Below are 12,129 nucleotides of genomic sequence, written 5' to 3'. Positions count from 1 at the left end.
TAGCTCACCTAAATGTTCGTAGTTATTAATCAAAGAAATCATTCATCGCGTTTACATAGATACGCTGCATAATGAATGGCATTAACCGTTTCTTTCACATAGGTTTCCGCGTAGTTGCAGAGTTAGTAATGTTCGTTAATGTCCGTGAACAGAGGTTCACTATGCAATGTCTTTTTGGCACTCGTTTTGTTCAAATTTTTACATAGTAACAGTTACATGATACATCAGTTAAAAAAATAAGTAATTATACATGCACACGTCACATATTTTCTTAGCATAAACATAATACAGTTGCACATAAACATGTTTGCATCATCATTACATAGCTATAGGTTATTACATTGTGTCATGTGATGTCATCTGAAATTAAGATAGGTTAGACACAACATTCATTACATCAGTAGGCAAGACCAGGCGTTTTCACTACTCAATAAATATTCAAAATAGTAAGAGAGAGAAAATGTTCGATTCCTCGCGTTTTGTGCGTGTGTGTAGAGTGTCTGTGTGGCCTTGACTACTGATAGATGCTTTTCGTGTTGAGAGATGTGCGTCTAATCTATTTCTCAAAGTAAAAGATCGCTTCATAGATGACGTCTATCGGTTCGTCAGGTGTCATACCAAGTCAGTGGTACCTACAATAACAAATGTTCCGTGAAAAATTAATATATCATTCACTGCTACGTAATCATAAATTTTATTTTGATATTCCGTCTTCCAGGTGGTGGCGCGCGCTGAAAGAAGAGTTCTTCTGCCTTCAACTGCGACTCTGGAACCGCTGAAATGAAAATTTCTACACTACTTATTATCTGTGTTGTAACAACAGAGTTTTTCGAGTTGCTTAGCAATATTTTGATGGGTATGACTTTGACATTATTCAGCATGAAATGCTCTAAGATCTCGGTGTGCGTATAGCCCAATAATTTTGTTAGTTCTACGATGTTGTAACAGATACGCACCAGGATGCGGTATGTTAACAATTATATAAGGTCCTTCATATAGCAGACGCCACTTAGCGTTGCGTCGTTTGAGTGCTACAGATTTATGATGAGTACGAAGTAGTACAAGCATTCCTACCTCGAATTTTTGTTTTCCTTTTATTATGTTTCTGTGATGTTTGTTTCGTATCTGTGCGTGATGTGTCAGCGTAATCAATACTTCTTTTATTTTTTGTTCAGGTGTGATTTCCTTGTCTGACAACTTAGGTAATGGTTCTATCCACTGATCGTTCTGTTTGCAATTGAACATGATCTCGTTAGGTGTGTAATTTGTATCATAAATATTTAAGTTATTGTGTACGTCTTCGAAAAGACTTAGGTAGGACACCCAATTAGTATGTTTTGATGAAATATAGGTCCTCATGAATCGATTTAATTCTCGGAAAAGTCTCTCAGTCGCGTTACATTGTGGACTAAACCTCGAAATAAATATACTTTTAATGTTATTGTCCTTCAAGAAATTTCTCCATTTGTACCCAGAGTAGTATGCTGCATTATCTGACAGAATTGCTTTAGGTTTTCCCACGTGCGTCAGGTAATCACTTGAGAATCTTCGTATTATAGCACTTGCAGTGGCGGATTTTAAAGCATAAAGTTTGACATGTTTAGAAAATATATCGTAAAAAGCTAAGATATATTTGACGCCCCAGAGCTTGCTGGATGCGGTCCACTGATGTCAGTACACAGAATTTCCAGGGGTTTACTAGGTAAAATAGAATGTAAATCTGTTTTTGTGGATAAATTCTGAGGTTTTGATTTTTGACATATGACACATGTTTTCAGTTCCCTGTAAATTTTTCTTCTCATATTGCTAAAATAACAGTATGTGCTGAGCTTTGCCAAACACTCTTTCGTCCCATAATGACCCCAAACTAAGTGTGTGTGCCAAATTAGATTACGTTCAGACTCTTTGGGAATGCATACACACCAGTTAGTAGCATTTGGATGTCGGCGGTAAAATAACACATCATTGTGTAACTTGTAATACTTAGTCGAAGGATGATTGTGTTTTTCTACCAGTAATGTTATTATCTTATACCAGTGAGGGTCAGATTTTTGTAATTTAGCCATGTTTCTGCACATATCAATATAATATTGGTGGTACTGCTTGTCTTGCATTAAGAGAATCCTGTAGTCATTTATATTTTCTAAGTCACTGTTGGTATCATTCATACCTTGTGGAAGTCTAGACAAAGCGTCTGCAATGGTGTTGTCCTTACCTTTTATGTACTTAATTTCAAAAGAGTAGTTCTGAAGTGTAACTGCCCATCGTGATAGTCTAGGATGTACAAGTTTACAAGTTAACAAAAATGTCAGGGCCTGGTGATCGGTGTAAATTACTGTATGTTTTCCAAATAAATAATAATTGAATTTCTTGAATGCCCATACTATGGAAAGTGTTTCTAACTCAGTAGTGGAGTATGTACGCTCACATTCAGTTAGAGTACGACTTGCAAACCCAATAATTCTTATCTGTTCCTTTTCTTTATTCTTTACAACTTGAAATAAGCAACATCCCAAGCCAGTTCGTGAAGCGTCACAAGTCATACAAAAGTCTAAATTGAAATCTGGATGGCTCAATAAGTTTGCACCCACTAAAGCATGTTTAATTGTATTAAAGTCATTCTGGCACTGTTCCGACCAGATCCAAACTTGATTCTTTCTGAGTAGATTTAGCAGATGTTTACTGTTCAAAAGTGGTTGTGGCAAAAAACGTCTGAAAAATGAACATAGCCCAAGGAATGATTTTAACTGCTTTTTAGTTCGAGGGCTAGGAAAGTTTCTGATAGCATCTAATTTACTGGGATCCAGACGTATGCCCTGCGAATTAATGATATGTCCTAAATACTTTATCTCACTGCAACCAAACTTTGATTTTCTAAGATTGGCTGTGACTCCAGCTTGTGCAAATTTTTCTAAAATTCTTTGAAGTGTGTCAACGTGTTCCTTCCAAGACTGTGTAGCTATCAGTATATCATCTACATAGTGTGTGACTGTCTCAACTAAATCATCGCCAAGCACGGTATCCAGGGCTGTAATGAATACCCCAGAGCTGACATTCAGTCCGAAAGGTAGAACACAAAACTGATAGGTTCGCCCCCCGAACATAAATGCAGTATATTTCCGTGAATCAGGAGTGATACCCACCTGCCAAAACGAATTAGCGAGATCTATTGTGGAAAAATATTTTGCATCTAGAAATTTCTGTAATTGCTCTTCTAAATTTTCGGGTTTTGTGTGAACCGGTAAAATTATTTCATTAATTGCTTGTGTGTCTAACACTAACCTAATGCTTCCATTTGATTTTTTGACAATAAGTAGAGGACTACAATAAGGTGAGGTGGATGGTTCAATGACCTTCCAGTCTAACATTTGTTTTAATTCTTGCCACACAGCAGGTCGTTGAGATAACGGTACGTTATATGTCTTGTGGTAGAATATCTTGTGAGGCTTAACTTCAATCTTGTATACATACGTGTTGATAACACCTAATCGTTTGGTAAAAACTTGTAAATATTTGGATAACACTTCCTGTAGTTTTATACGTTCATGTACACTGAGAGCTGTAGCTTCACTTATCTTATGTTCAAGCAATGTTTTCAAGTCCATTAGCTCTGTGTCAGATGAGTGTGTTTGTATATCTTGAATGTCATTGTCAAGTACTAACTGAACCTTGTACCCTGTACAGTGTTTGTCATGCTTTAGAGTTCTCCTGTCCAAATCAATAATAATTACACTGCCTTTATCATTTAAAATACATTTACCTTTGGAGAAGTCTATAATAGAGTCCTTCTCGCTCATAATATCTATTCCTAATATGCAATTTGTCACAAGGTTTTGTACAACCAGGAATGGCCATTGTACGGTTCCATTACCTATTTTAATGTTTACAAAAACTTGCTTCGTAACCCTACATGACTTATTACCTAGTGCAGTAGTTATTTTACAGTTTTGGGCAGGAAACTCAGGCACAGGTTCCAATTCACACATCTTTTTATAGAAATTAAAAGACAAAACGCTCACAGCTGCACCTGTATCTAGGATAATAGTAGTTGGAATCCCACCTACTACACCAGTAGTAGATGCTAAAACAATTTCATTTGTGTTTGAACGACATTGTGTACTGTCTTGTAAAAGTTCATCTGATATATTGTTATTGTAGTTGTATCTAATAAATAAAACAGGTAATTTTTGTTTAGAATTATTCGGCATATCATTATTCTGTTGTTCAAGTGTGGTGTCAAATAACTGATTAACATTGCAGTCGCCCCGCAAGAATTCTTCAACCACGACCTGGGGCATAGAAGTGACTGTTTCTAGTTTGTCGGATTAGCATTTGTACTAGGTACTGACACAGATTGAGGTTGTGTATCAGGTGTCATTTCTATTATATTCACATTCGGATATTGCCTATTATGATCTCCAAACTTTTGCGGTTGTTGTTGCTGTTGCGCATTATAACTTACCTGTCGGTCGTAAGGTATGCTCCAATTTTGTCCTGGTGGCTGCTGTGGTAAAGCAGAGTTTGAATGGAAGTACTGATCGTTACGAGTCCAACCTTGATGCTGTCTTGGCTCGTAGTTATTATTATTTCTATTTCTGTTTGTGTTTTTGTTGTTGCCTTTGTATCCGTTGTTACCGTTGTAGTTATTACCGCGGTGCCTTTTGTATGGATTGCCGCATGAAGTGTTATTACTGTTGTAACTATTGTTTGTATTGGAATACGCGTGTTGATTTTGATTTTCGTATTGAAACGGCATGTGAGTTTGCTGTTTTTGCTGTACCGCGTATCCAACTGTGGGCGCGCCAGAATTGAGTTGGCAAGCCTGCATGTTTTGCATACCACTAGTGTAAACATTGTGGCTGCTGTTTTGCCGCGCGAAGCGCTGATCTTCAAGTAACATGTCAACCGAATCTAAGGCTGTTAAAAAATAATCTGAATCGTCATCCGGGATATGTAGGAGTTTTTCTTTAATGTTGAAAGGCAATTTGGCCTTCAACGCACGGAGTATACCACGCGTTGCGACTGGTTCGTCTAAAAAGTGTCCCATGTTCAAGTATTTTTCAAAATATCTGCGTAAGTTGCCATTTTTACTGTTAAAAGTTTCAGGTTCTAAAATTTGTCTTCTGAGTCGCTCCTGGACGGATTGCGACCAGAATTTGTTCAGAAAAGCACGCTCAAACTCACTGTACGTGGTACATACGTCAGCTTGACTGTATGCCCAGACAGCTGCATCGCCTTGGATGTAACCGACAATATATGAAATCTTTTTCCGGTCACTCCAAGTGCGTGGAAATGCGTTACTAAAAGATTTAAGAAAAATCACCGGATGAATGGTTCGTTTTTCTGGGATAAAAATCTGAAATTGCCTGTGTTTCATTAAGCTTTCTTCTTCCTTCGCATTGTGATATGGATTTATTCCACTGTAATTACTGGTATGTTCAGCTGGCGAGTAATTACGATAATGTTGCTGTGGTTTACCATGATAATAGCTTGTGTTTGTGTTTGCACATCGTGGTATGTGTTGTAGTCGTGGTGTGTTTTGTTCTTGTGTGTTTGTCGTGTGCGGTATGTGTGTGTCATACTCGAATGTATATTGGTTCCTGAACTGTGCATTTTGACTGATATTTTCGTTACATTCAGACTGTGGTCGATCGGTGAATTGTCTCATGGGTGCAGTGACGGATTGTACTGCGTCACTGATCAGCTGTTTGTTATTAGTAATGTATTGCGCTACGGAGTCGTGCACAATTGTTGGTAAATTTTCACGTAAGCATCTATCAAAATGTTTGTCTTTGTTCACTACCCAATCATGAAATTCTTTATTAATATTTTGAAAATGAGCTGTGGCATCAGATTGTAAGATGTCAGTCAGGTGTTGTTCAACATTGTCAAATTTATTCTGTACGTCAGTAATTCGTTTTTCAAGGTTGTCATGTACTGAAGGATATGTTTGAATTTGTTCAGTAAGAACTTCGCACGTGACATTAAGGTTTTTTACTTGTGTCTGTAAAAGTGCTACGTCAGTTGTAGTCTTTTCTTGTCTCGTATTAAGCTGGGAAAATTTAGTACTGAGTTCAGTCATCTGTTTGGTCAGTGTGGCGTCTATAAGTTCCACACGTTTACATAAAGTGTCATTACCTGTCTTGAGTGCTATGAGGTCAGATTTAATTGCGTCATTTTGTGTCTGTAAGGTTGCCATGTTTTCGGCGTTTTGTTTCATTAGCATTTGTAACATGTCGGCAATGTTTACTGTTTGCAAGGTCTGTGCCCCCGTCGCGTCATTAGACGTGACGTCATGCATCAACATGGGCTCTGACTGAGACTTTGAAATTTTTGTAGTGGACGGCCTATTGCCAAAATTTCCGTCAACACTTGCGTCAATGTTTGATAAATCGTCACTACCGGTTGCTGTCGTAAAGTCATTTTCTAACATTTGTCTCTCGTCCGAGTCGGATTGCGTCTGAATAGTACGTCTTTGCTGTTCCATTTTTGCGTATTGATTTCTAGTTATTACCATGCCACATGTGATATATGTTTCAAGAAAATATTTGACACTGATTTTAAAATAAAATGCAGTTGAGCATGAATCGCTCGTAGCAACAATGGCTGTCTGTTAATTTAAAAATATAAACTGAATTTGAGATTATTGGTAATGGCTGCTGTCCATGTTACTACGTATCGTACAGAAGTCGGCCATATTGTACACTCGTGTATTGGTATTGTTGCATACGTTATTGTTTAAGGAAAAGTACTGAGAATGAAATTTATCACTGAAAACTGTTATGCACGAAAGAAACACTACAGAATCTACTGAAAAGCTAATACACTGAATTATACGTGTGGTCAAGCCTGCTAATGCAAAGATGCTGCGTCTTACCTTATTTTGCTGGAAGTTTCATTGCGTCTTCCCGCAAAATTTTAGAATTGGAAAATATCTTCAGATTTTTTTTTGTTATCTCTCATACATTCACGTCCAGGTCCAGAAAGTTGATTTTTCACATGAAACAAAGAGAACAATGTAACAAATGACAAAATAACAAGTCCGACACGCAGTCGCCAATATAAAATAAATAAAATAAAAAATATTATTTAAATATTAATTTTTCTATCTGTATGATGGTGATTGTGATTGTAATTGTAATTAATATTTGCTTATCTGGAACGTGGACGTTTAATTATTCGGTATCAGACGCTTGACAATGGCTTTCTCGTAAAGGCAATGTTACTCGTAGTTGACCGTGAAATAAAACTGAAATAATCGGACTTCGTAAATAAATCGTTTCCAAAGACTGCTGCGATAGGTGCGGACTCATAATCTAAATCTCAATATTTCAATAATTTGCCAGCCATGCCAATACGTCGTACAGAGGTGATTGTCTACTAAACATAAAAAAGTTACACAGTTAGTTAAATCAGATATATTCAATGAATAAGCCTACAGTTCATAATCCTACTTACTTTTATAAATATAAATTCTTTACAGACTCGAGTGCCTAGTCTGGTTGCAACTCGCAGTATTCTTCTATAACATGAAATATGGCGGTGTGCCAGACAATAGAATAAAATACGTGCTTCTCGCACCACTTCTACCAGAGCTCTCTCATTTCTTAATCAAACATAAGAGTAACGTAATTGTGCTTTTGTTTTATCAGCGACACAGCGCTGCAGTTGTGTGCCATAGGCTTTATTTATTTGTCACTGATTATTTATTTAATTAATATTTCGCGTTTCCGAGGAAACTCACGCTCGGCATGCAAATGTGCCTTTATAAATGCGACCTTGAAGAATAACCATGGCGCCCACGGAACGCCACGAGAGGCTCATCCTACCGAATGACGTCCTTCCATTGCTCCAAAGTTCAGGTTTAATGGCTTCGGCACCTAGTTTTCCTATTTATGGATTTGCATCACTGATTTGTGGTTTCGGAATACCTGCTCGCTCCTCAGTTCCCTTGTTCTGGAGCTCCGTTCGCGTTATTTTCGGGCTGACAAGATCCGCAAGCGCGACTCAGTTCTGCAGCGACTTCTACAGCTGTTGTCCTCTTATTTTTCGTCACAAACATCTTCAACAGCCGCGCTATCACACTATACACACACTTTCATCCGCGTTGTGACTCAGCGGGTGTTTTCTCGCTTTCCTTGTGGGCGGTATAAATCTTCGATACTGTGCCTCTTGAAACGCCAAACACTTTGCCACCCTTGGTTACAGAAGCGCGCCATATGGGCACAAACGGTTTACGCACGGCGGAATTCACTTAGCTGCGACATAATGCACTCACAGCTACACGGGACCCTGTGCTGCACACATGGAGGTAAGAATAGAGGGAGACGCCGTGACGTCACAGCTGCGAAGCCATGTGAAGCCGAGGGTAGCCATCTCAATCCGACCAAAACATTGCTGCTGTAAGCTTGTGTGCATAGGCTTGTCGCTCGCTTTTGGAAGGATTTTGCGCTATTATGGTGACTTGTGTGGTGTTCCGATGTACGAATCGTTCTGATTATGATGCGAAATCGAAGGGAATAACATTTCATGTGTAAGTTGTCTCGTTAAGTGTGATTTTACAACTTCATTGTGAATGAACGTGTGCTACATCGGTACTTGTACTATAGCGTGTTTTTCTCCTGTATGATTTTAGATTTCCTAAAAATGAAAGTCGGAAAGCTCTGTGGGAGAATGCCGTGAGGAGGAAGAATTGGCGTGCGTCGAAATGGAGCACTATATGTTCTCAGCATTTCCGAGAAGAGGACATAGACCGAACTTCCCTTTCAACGGTAAGGCTCCGAGAAAATGCTGTACCATGTTTTCCCTACACACCCAAAACATTTTCAAATAGTATGTTAATTCAAAGAATTAAATTCTTAGTTTTCAAGTTCACGTTTCAGTATAATACGTACGTATCGTCGATAATCGAAGTGTTGAGTAACTCACTTTGTCTTCATCATGTACCAAATTAAAAGCTAACATTACATTAACTGGCGTGAAGTATAGGCCTAAACAGGACACTGTGTAGATTTGCCATTCTATGTACCGTATTTCAGTAAATATTGGTGGTAATGAACAGTGTTTCCCAGTAGTGTAACGTAACTGAAATGTCCCAGTACGTATTACAAACAAGATGTATTTATGGGGCTTCGGAGGGAGGGTATAGCCGACTTAGTTTCCAGTTTCTATTATTTAGTTTGTGATACACGTTTATTACTGAATTAACAAAATTATATCGTTTACATTGAAGACTAGCTATTCGTAATATTACATTAAAAACTATTTTTAATCAGAAGAAACGCGGAATTTCGCCTTTACGAGATTTTATTTTAAACAAAAACTTTGAAACAACCAATCTGATGACTTTACATGCTTATATGGTGCAATTAGCGACTGTAATACACGCAGCGCTATAGCACACTGGCAATGTTTTGGTCAGAGTGTCATGGCAGCGAGCCACGCCCCCATGGCTTCAAAACGTAGTACGGCTGGGATACGTAGCGCCATCTCCCCTTTTCTTAACTCCATGGCACAAACGGTTTACGCACGGCGGAATTCACTTAGCTGCGACATAATGCATTCACAGCTACACGGGACCCTGTGCTGCACATCACTGACGCTTGCAACGTACTGAAGGCACTGCACAGGTGGCGTTCGTAGTCAAATACAACAGCGCAACCTGCAGGCTTAGCGAGCATCTGCATTTATGTTCAAGCATGGATTTCTCGCCGTGCTTCCATATCTTTGTCCAGTCCCTGTATTACTGAAAATGGGATGGTTCTATAAACTGTATGGGACGAAACCTTGTAAAGCTATTTTTAAATAATTTATAAATCGCGGCCGGCCGGTGTGATAGGGTTTCTAGGCGCTTCAGTCTGGAACCGCGCGACCGTTACGGTCGCAGGTTCGAATCCTGCCTCGGGTATGGATGTGTGTGATGTCCTTAGGTTAGTTAGGTTTAAGTAGTTCTAAGTTCTAGGGGACTGATAACGCCAGATGTTAAGTCCCACAGTGCTCAGAGCCATTTGAACCATTTATAAATCGCGCTTACGGTTCGGAAATATTCAAAATTTTAATGTCGTAGTAGTAGTGCAGTTATTACACTGAAGAACCAAAGAAACTGGTGCACCTGCCTTATATCGTACAGGGCCTCCACGAGCACGCAGAAGAGCCGCAGCACGGCGTCGCATGGACTCTACTAATATCTAAAGTAGAGCAGGAGGGAATAGACACCATGCACCAATTCTGCAGGGCTGTCTATAAATCCGTAAGAGTACAAGGGGGTCGAGATCTCTTCTGAACAGCACGGTATGCTCAATAATGTTCATGTCTCTAGAGTTTGCCGGCCAGCGGAAGTGTTTAAACTCAGAACAGACTTCCTGGAGCCACTCTGTAGCAATTCTGGACGTGTAGCAGTTCTGGTGTCGCATTGTACTTCTGCAATTGTCCAAGTTCGTCGGAATTCACAATGCACATGAATGGATGCAGGTGATCAGACAGGATGCTTATGTACGTGTCACCTGTCAGAGTCGTACCTAGACGTATCATGGGTCCCATATCACTCCACACCCCACACAGTTACAGAGCATTCACAAACTTTAACAGTCCCCTGCTGAAATGCTGGGTTCATGGGTTCATTAGGTTCCTCCACACCCGTACATGTCCATTAGCTTGACGCAATTCGAAACGAGTCTCGTCCGACCTGGCAACATGTTTCCAGTCGTCAGCAGTCCAATGCCGGTGTTGACGGGCCCAGGCGAGGCGTAAAGCTTTGTGCCGCGCTGTCATCAAGGGTACATTAATCGGCCTTCGGTTCCGAAAGCCCATGTCTACGATGTTTCGTTGAATGGTTGGCACGCTGACTCTTGTTGATGGCCCAGCACTGAAATCTGCAGCAGTTTGCGGAGGGGCTGCACTCCTGTCACGATGAACGATTCTCTTCAGTCGGCATTGGTCCCGTTCTTGCAGGATTTTTTTCCGGCCGTAGCCATGTCGGAGATCTGACGTTTTTCCAGATTGCTAATGTTCACGGTACACTCGTGAAATGGTCGTCCGGGAAAATTAAAACTTCATCGCTACATCGGAGATCCTGTGTCCCATGGCTCGTGTGCCGACTATAATATCACGTTCAAACTCACTTGAATCTTGATGACCTGCCGTTGTAGCAGCAGCAACAGATCTAATAACTGCGCCAGACACTTGTTGACTTATATAGGCGTTGCCGACCACACCGCCGTGTTCTGCCTGTTTACATATCTCTGTATTTGAAGACGCATCCCTAAACCAGTTTCAAAAATGGCTCTGAGCACTATGGGACTTAACATCTGAGGTCATCAGTCCCCTGGACTTAGAATTACATAAACCTAACTAACCTAAGGACAGCACACATGTCCATGCCCGAGGCAAGATTCGAAAGTGCTACCGTAGAAGCAACGCGGTTCCGGACTGAAGCGCCTAGAACCGCTCGGCCACAACGGCCGGCATACCAGTTTCTTTGCCACTTGAGTGTATAAGTACTGATATGACTCGTATAAATGTTGTTGGTTTTCTGGCAATCACTACTGGTAACCGAATGTCAGCGGACCAGCCAATAAATCGTGTAACGTAGTACTGCAAAGCTTAAATGTTTACGGACGCTACAAAATGTACTGTGGGAATTTATGAAATATTTTTAATTTCAGTTTTAATTTCTTTATTGTTATTATGTAACTGTAAATTAATAAATAACTTTTATTTAAATTTCAGTACTTTGAAACATGTACAGAATCGTGCATAAATTATTTTTCCATATGCTTTTAGTAGCAACGAGTAAAAATGTTACATTATGGAAAGCTGTAGAAGTTTCCAGAATGTAGCTGTCAGTAGTAAAATACAACAGAACCAAGAGCATATGTCCTATGTAACACACATAAATCAAATTAACAAATCTATATATCTAATTTTTTTTTTAAGTTACGCCCATTTCGCATTCTACATTTACTGAGACAATTGTTTCCACATACAACTTATATTAAGTATTACAAGTCAAAATAAACTTTTAAAAGCAGAAATTTTTCTGCTGCAGGCTGTAATTAACAGTAACTGCATTTTTTAGTCAATTTCGACTTCATTGGTCATTTTCAAGCTTGCATCCTCAAAAATAACCAT

The sequence above is a fragment of the Schistocerca cancellata genome, chromosome 9 (assembly GCF_023864275.1).
Source record: "Schistocerca cancellata isolate TAMUIC-IGC-003103 chromosome 9, iqSchCanc2.1, whole genome shotgun sequence".
Taxonomy (NCBI): Eukaryota; Metazoa; Arthropoda; class Insecta; order Orthoptera; family Acrididae; genus Schistocerca; species Schistocerca cancellata.
Note: the sequence above shows the minus strand (reverse complement) of the source record.